Raw genomic sequence first — 7,473 nt, 5'->3', positions numbered from 1 at the left:
CCTAAATTTCTTGTGTCTTTTTTTTGGTAAGCAAGGATTATTTCCCTTTTCAATTCTTCCCTCTCTTCTGGTGAAGCTGACTTCTGATGTGATAGAAATCTGCAGGCACAGTCCACAATCTCCTTGTGATCAATTTGTGAGCGTTAACCTTACTTGTTCTTGTGCTCAGTATTGGGCTTCTCACCTCAGGAAGATCATTATGGCTTTGGAGGAGGCACAACACAGATTCACCAGAATAATACCAGACCTTAAAGAGTTAAATTACAAGGACAGGTTATATAGATGTTAAGAGGCTATTTCCTCTGGCAGGAGAGTGTAGGACTTGGGGTCATCATCTCAGGATAAAGGGCTGACCGCCTAGGACTGAGAGGAGGAGAAATTTCTTCACTCAAGAGAATTGCGAATCTTTGGAATTCCCTATCCCAGAAGGCTGTGCATACAATCAATAATCAATGTCATTGATTATTTCTAAGAATGAGATTAATATATTTTGAACACAGAGGGAATCAAGGGATATGGGGATTGGATGGGAAAGTGGAATTGAGGTGGAAGATTAGCCATGATCTTATTAAATAGCGGTGCAGTCGCGGGCAGCTGAATGACTCACTCTTCTTCCCAGCCTCAATTTCCAAAACCTAACTGGTTTGACCAGTGAACTGCAAAAGGGGTTAAAAAGAATGTAATCGACCAGGATTGAGTTGGAGGGCCAAAAAAGACCAACAAGAAAACATGGAGATGTATTGGGGAGAAGTCCCAATATTCAAGAGCTGAGCATAGGCCAGTAGAAGAGGCTTGCATTTATATAGCACCTTCCATGATCACCAGACATCTCAAAGCGCTTTACATCCAATTAAGTTATTTTGAAGTGCAGTCACTGTTGTATTGCAGCAGCCAACTTGCACATAGCAAGGTACTACAAACAGCATTCTGATAATGACCAAATAATCCATTTCCTTTTACCTTGATTGAGGGATAAATATTCGTCAGTATTCTGGGTATAAGGCCTTGGCTCTTCTTTGAAATAGTGCCATGGGATCTTTTACATCCACCCGACTTGAACCTGGAACCTTCTGAATCAGAGGCAAGAGTGCAACCAACTGAGCCATGACTGACGCAAGGTGCAAAGGGCAAGGCAAAAGAGGAAACAAAACCAATGTTCTTTCTTTTGCCTACTCCTCTGGGTACCTGTGTTTTTATTGGTCTTTGTTTGAATATTGCTTTTGTTTTTCTTTATTCATTCAAGAGATGTGGGCTTCGCTGGCTAGGCCAGCATTTATTGCCCATTTCTAATTGTCCTTGAGAAGGTGATGGTGAGCTGCCTTCTTGAACCGCTGCAGTCCATGTGGTGTAGGTACAGCCTACAGCCTGCTGTTAGGGAGGGAATTCCAGGATTTTGACCGAGCGACAGTGAAGGAACGGCGATATATCTCCAAATCAGGGTGGTATGTGGCTTGGAGGGGAACTTCCAGGTGGTGGTGTTCCCATCTATCTGCTGCCCTTGTCCTTCTAGATGGTAACAGTTGTGGGTTTGGAAGGTGCTTTATTTATTTAACTCTTAGTGTCACAGGAGGGGATGTTTGCCAATGGGTTTGCCACACTGAGCAAAACTACTGCAAAAGATCTATTCACGTAGGAATTTCACAAGAATTAGTCCATTAACTTAACAATTCAAATAAAGCAAATGAAAAACAAAATCAGTTTTGGCAGACAGCTTGAAGTCCAATTATTGGCTATGAGTTGCTTGTCTATCAGTAACTTCACTGCTATTCAAGAACATGCATTCATATAGTGCCTCAACATAGTAACGCATCCCAAGGCACTTCACAGGAGTATTATCAAACTAAATTTCACACCAAACCAGGTAAGAGATATTAGGACAGGTGACCAAGAAGCTTTGTCAAAAAAGTAGGTTTTTCAGGAGCTTCTGAAAGGAATGGAGAGGTAGAAAGATTTAGCAAGGAAATTCCAGAGCTCAGCCAGCTAAATTCAGTGCAATACCTCCATGAACATAAAGAATTGAAGGCCAACTAATTGGTTTTCACTGGACAAATTGCACAACTGGCCAGTTGTAGTTGGTCTTTCTTTCAATGAATTCAAGCACATTCTTTCAGAAGGAGTGGTCAGATAAAGAAGTAGAAATTAGATGGTATGTTTGCAAACCCTGAATGTTGGGCAATTAATATTTACAAAGCTCTATAATTCAATGTGAAGCGTTCTTCAAATTTGAAGCTTTGCATCGTGAGAATGTGGCCCGAGAGGTTCGATTGCTCTCTCGGGGGGTCACTAGTGAAAAGGTTTAAGCATCTCTTCATAATTCCCACCTGTGGAACTTTCCAATTCAACAATAAAGCCTGAACTGGCTGAGCCTCTTTTCTCTAGCAAAGAGAAAACAGAGGTGACCTGATTGAGGTCTTTAAAATTATGAAGTAGTTTGAAGAGGTAGAGGGTGAGAAAATGTTTCACCTTGTGGGGAAGTCCTAAGCTACGGGCCATGAATATAAGATAGTCACAAATGAATCCAAATGAAGAATTCAGGAAATTTTTTTTTTTTACACAGGATTGGTAAAAATGTGGAATTGGCTACCACAAGTATTTGAGATGATTAGCTTGGATGTAGTTAAGGGGAAGTTAGATAAGGGAGAAAAAACTAGAATGATATGCTGATAGGGTGTGATGAAGTAGGGTGGGAGGAGGCTTGTGTGGAGCATTAACACTGGTATAGACTAACTGGGCCAAATGGCCCACTTCTGCATTGTTAATTCTGCAGTATTCGTGCCTCAGTTCATCCACTGCTGGAACCCTCATTCGTGTTTTTGTTGCCTCTAGTCTTGGCTAATACAATGCTTTCTTGGCTCACTGTCCACCTTGGATCCTTAGAAAATTTGAGCTCATCCAAAACTCTTTCCCATGTCCTAACTTGCACCAAGTCCCATTCAGTTATTACCCCTGTGTTTGCTGATCTACACTGGCTGACCTGGCTACACCTTGATTTTAAAATTCTCATCCTTGTTTTTAAGTCCCTTCATGGCCTCCCTCCTTCCTATTTCTATAACCTCCTCCAGCCGTACAACCCTCTGAGATTTACATTACACCATTGGCTATAAAGCACGTTGAGATGTCTGGTGATTGTGATAGATGCTATACAAATGCAAGTCTTTTATTTGTTGAGATCTCTGTCTACACTGCTCCAGTTCTGATTCCTGGCACTTCCCTGATTTTAATCACTCCACCTTGGCAGATGTGCCTTCCGTTGCCTAGATATTAAACTTTGGAATTCCCTCCCTAAACTTGTCCACCTCTCTCTCCTCCTTTTCAGGCACCCCTTAAAACCAACCAAGCTTTGGTTCAGTCCCGGTAATAACATAGAATGGTTACAGCACAAAAGGAGGCAATTCAGCCCATTGTGCCCGTCCTGTGAAAGAGCAATTTGTGTCGCTTTCTGCCTCATCTCTGTAGCCCTGCACATTCTTCCTTTTCAGATAATGATCCAATTGCCTTTTGAAAGCTTGAATTACCCTGCCTTCACCACACCCCCAGGCAGTGCATTCCAGATCCTAACCACATTTTTTCCTTATTCTTTTATGGGATACAGGCATTACTGGCAGGGTCAGTATTTGTTGCTCATTCCTTGAAGTGTGTGGCTTGCTAGGCCATTTCAGGCTTGCTGTGGATCATTTAAAAAAATTATTCATTCATGGGATGTGGGCATCACCGGCTAGGCCAGCATTTATTGCCCATCCCCAACTGCTTGAGAAGGTGGTGATGAGCTGCATTTTGGAACTGCTGCAGTCCATGTGGTGTAGGTAAATCCACAGTGCCATTAGGAGAGCGTTCCAGGATTTTGACCCAGCAACATTGAAGGAACGGTGATATATTTCCAAGCCAGGATGGTGAATGGCTTGGAGGGGAACATCCAGGTGCTGGTGTTTCCATGTGTTTGCTGCCCTTGTACTTAGAATAGAATAGAATAGAATCATAGGAAGTTTACGCCACAGAAAGAGGCCACTCGGCCCATCGTATCTGTACCTGTTGAAAAATGAGCCACCCAGACTAATCCCATTTTCCAGCATTTGGTCTGTAGCCCTGTAGATTACAGCACTTGCAGCGAATATCCAGGCACCCTTTAAATGAGTTGAGAGTTTCTGCCTCCACTACCCTTTCAGGCAGTGAGTTCCAGACCCCCAAAACCCTCGGGGTGAAAAAAATCTTTCCTCACCTCCCCTCTAATCTTCGACCAATCACTTTTAATCTATGCCCCCGAGTCACTGATCTCTCTACTAAAGTAAATAGGCCTTTCCCATCCACTCTATCCAGGCCCTTCACAATTTAGTACATCTCAATCAAACCTGCCCTCAGCCTCCTTTGTTCCAAGGAGAACAACCCCAGCCTATCCAAAACAAAAACAGAAACAGAAATACCTGGAAAAACTCAGCAGGTCTGGCAGCATCGGCGGAGAAGAGCACAGTTGACGTTTCGAGTCCTCATGACCCTTCAACAGAACTAAGTAAAAATAGGAAAGGGGTGAAATATAAGCTGGTTTAAGGGGTTGGGGGGGGGGGGGGGGGGGGTGGGGGGAGTGGGGGAGGGGGTGGTTGTTGGGACAACCAGCCTATCCAATCTTTCCTCATAGCTCCAATTTTCCAGTCTTGGCAAGATGATAGCGTTCGTGAGTTTGGAAGGTGCTGCCTAAGGAGCCTTGGTGAATTCCCGCAGTGCATCTTGTAGATGGTATGCACTGCTGCTACTGTGCGTCGGTGGTGGAGAGAGTCACATGTAGGCCAAGCCAGGTCAGGATGGCAGATTTCCAGGACTGTCACTGACCTCATCTCCTCTGGAGATCTTCCTCCCACAGCTTCCAACTTGATAGTCGCCCAACCTCGGACGGCCCGATTCTACCTCCTACCCAAAATCCACAAACAGAACTGTCCTGGCAGACCGATCGTGTCAGCCTGTTCCTGCCCCACGGAACTCATTTCTCGTTATCTTGACTCCCTTCTCGCTCCCCTTGTCCAGTCCCTTCCCACCTACATCCGTGATTCCTCTGACACCTTACGTCACATCAACAATTTCCAGTTCCCTGGCCCCAACCGCTTCCTCTTCACCATGGATGTCCAATCCCTCTACACCTCCATCCCCCACCAGGATGGTCTGAGGGCCCTTAGCTTCTTCCTTGAACAGAGGCCCCAACAATCCCCATCCACCACTACTCTCCTCCGTCTGGCTGAACTTGTTCTCACACTGAACAATTTCCCCTTTAACTCCTCTCACTTCCTCCAAATAAAAGGTGTGGCTATGGGTACCCGCATGGGCTCCAGCTATGCCTGTCTCTTTATGGGGTATGTGGAACATTCCTTGTTCCAGTCCTACTCCGGCCCCCTCCCACAACTCTTTCTCCGGTACATCGATGATTGTTTCGGTGCTGCTTCATGCTCTCGTCGGGACCTGGAAAAATTTATTAATTTTGCTTCCAATCTCCACCCCTCCATCATCTTCACATGGTCCATCTCTGACACTTCTCTTCCCTTCCTTGATCTCTCTGTCTCAATTTCTGATGATAGACTGTCCACCAATATCCATTACAAGCCTACCGACTCCCACAGCTACCTCGACTACAGCTCCTCACACCCCGCTTCTTGTAAAGACTCCATCCCATTCTCTCAGTTCCTTCGCCTCCGTCGCATCTGTTCTGATGACGCTACCTTCAAAAACAGCTCCTCTGACATGTCCTCCTTCTTCCTTAACCGAGGTTTTCCATCCACGGTCGTTGACAGGGCCCTCAACCGTGTCCGGCCCATATCCCGCGCATCCTCCCTCACGCCTTCTCCTCCTTCCCAGAAACATGATATGGTCCCCCTTGTCCTCACTTATCACCCCACCAGCCTCCGCATTCAAAGGATCATCCTCCGCCATTTCCGCCAACTCCAGCATGATGCCACCACCAAACACATCTTCCCTTCACCCCCCCCTGAAGGCATTCCGTAGGGATCGTTCCCTCTGGGACACCCTGGTCCACTCCTCCATCACCCCCTACTCCTCAACCCCCACTTATGGCACCTCCCCATGCCCACGCAGAAGATGCAACACCTGCCCCTTCACTTCCTCTCTCCTCACCGTCCAAGGGCCCAAACACTCCTTTCAAGTGAAGCAGCATTTCACTTGCATTTCCCCTAACTTAGTCTACTGCATTCGTTGCTCCCAATGCGGTCTCCTCTACATTGGAGAGACCAAACGCAAACTGGGCGACCGTTTTGCGGAACACCTGCGGTCTGTCCGCAAGAAAGACCCAAACCTCCCTGTCGCTTGCCATTTTAACACTCCACCCTGTTCTCTTGCCAACATGTCTGTCCTTGGCTTGCTGCATTGTTCCAGTGAAGCCCAACGCAAACTGGAGGAACAGCACCTCATTTTCCGACTAGGCACTTTACAGCCTTCTGGGCTGAATATTGAATTCAACAACTTTAGATCTTAAACTCCCCCTCCCCCCATCCCCACCCCGTTTCTTCACCCCCCCACCTTTTTTTCAATAATTTATATAGATTTTTCTTTCCCCACCTATTTCCATTATTTTTAAATCTAAACTAAAACCTTGTTAGTCTTTCCACCCCACCCCCACTAGAGCTGTACTTTGAATATCCTGTCTTCCATTCTTAATTAGCACTTTTCTCAGACAAATGTCACCACCTTCGACACCTCTTTGACCCTTTTGTCTGTGACATCTTTTGATTATCTGCTCATCTCCACAATCACCACACCCTCAATGTGTCTCTCCCCACCCTCCCTCCCTCCCTCCCTCCTCCTCCTCCTCCTCCTCCTCCTCCTCCTCCTCCTCCTCCTCCTCCCCCACACACCCACCTTAAACCAATTTATATTTCTCCCTTCTTCTAACTATGCTTCAGTTCTGCCGAAGGGCCATGAAGGCTCGAAACGTCAACTCTTTTCTTCTCCGCCGATGCTGCCAGACCTGCTGAGTTTTTCCAGGTAATTCTGTTTTTGTTTTGGCAGATTTCTTTCCCTATAGGGCATTAGTCAACCAGATGGGATGGGTTTTTACAACAATCAATGAAAGTTGCCATGGTCACCATTACTGAGACTAGCTTTATATTCAGCTTTATTAATTGAATTTAAATTCCATCAGCTGAGGTGGGACTTGAACCCATGTTCCCAAAGCATCAGCCTGGGCCTCTGGATTACCACCACTCCAATTTCCCTCATATCCCCCCATTGTTGCTTTTGCCAATAACCTTAAATGTAATGCCCTCTGGTTCTCGCTCCTTCCACCAATGGGGACAGTTTCTCTCCATCGCCTCTGTCCAGGCCCCACGTGGTTTTGAAAACTCCTATAATATCTCCTCTCAACTCGTTTCAAGAAGTCCCAATTTCATGCCGTGCCAAATTTTGTTTGACATTGTACCTGTGAAACGTCGGGATATGTTCCTACGGTAAAAGCGCTATTTCAATGCAAATTGTTGTTGA

The sequence above is a fragment of the Cetorhinus maximus genome, chromosome 21 (assembly GCF_964194155.1).
Source record: "Cetorhinus maximus chromosome 21, sCetMax3.hap1.1, whole genome shotgun sequence".
NCBI lineage: Eukaryota > Metazoa > Chordata > Chondrichthyes > Lamniformes > Cetorhinidae > Cetorhinus > Cetorhinus maximus.
The sequence above is the reverse complement of the archived record's forward strand: the minus strand, read 5'-3'. Positions refer to the sequence as shown.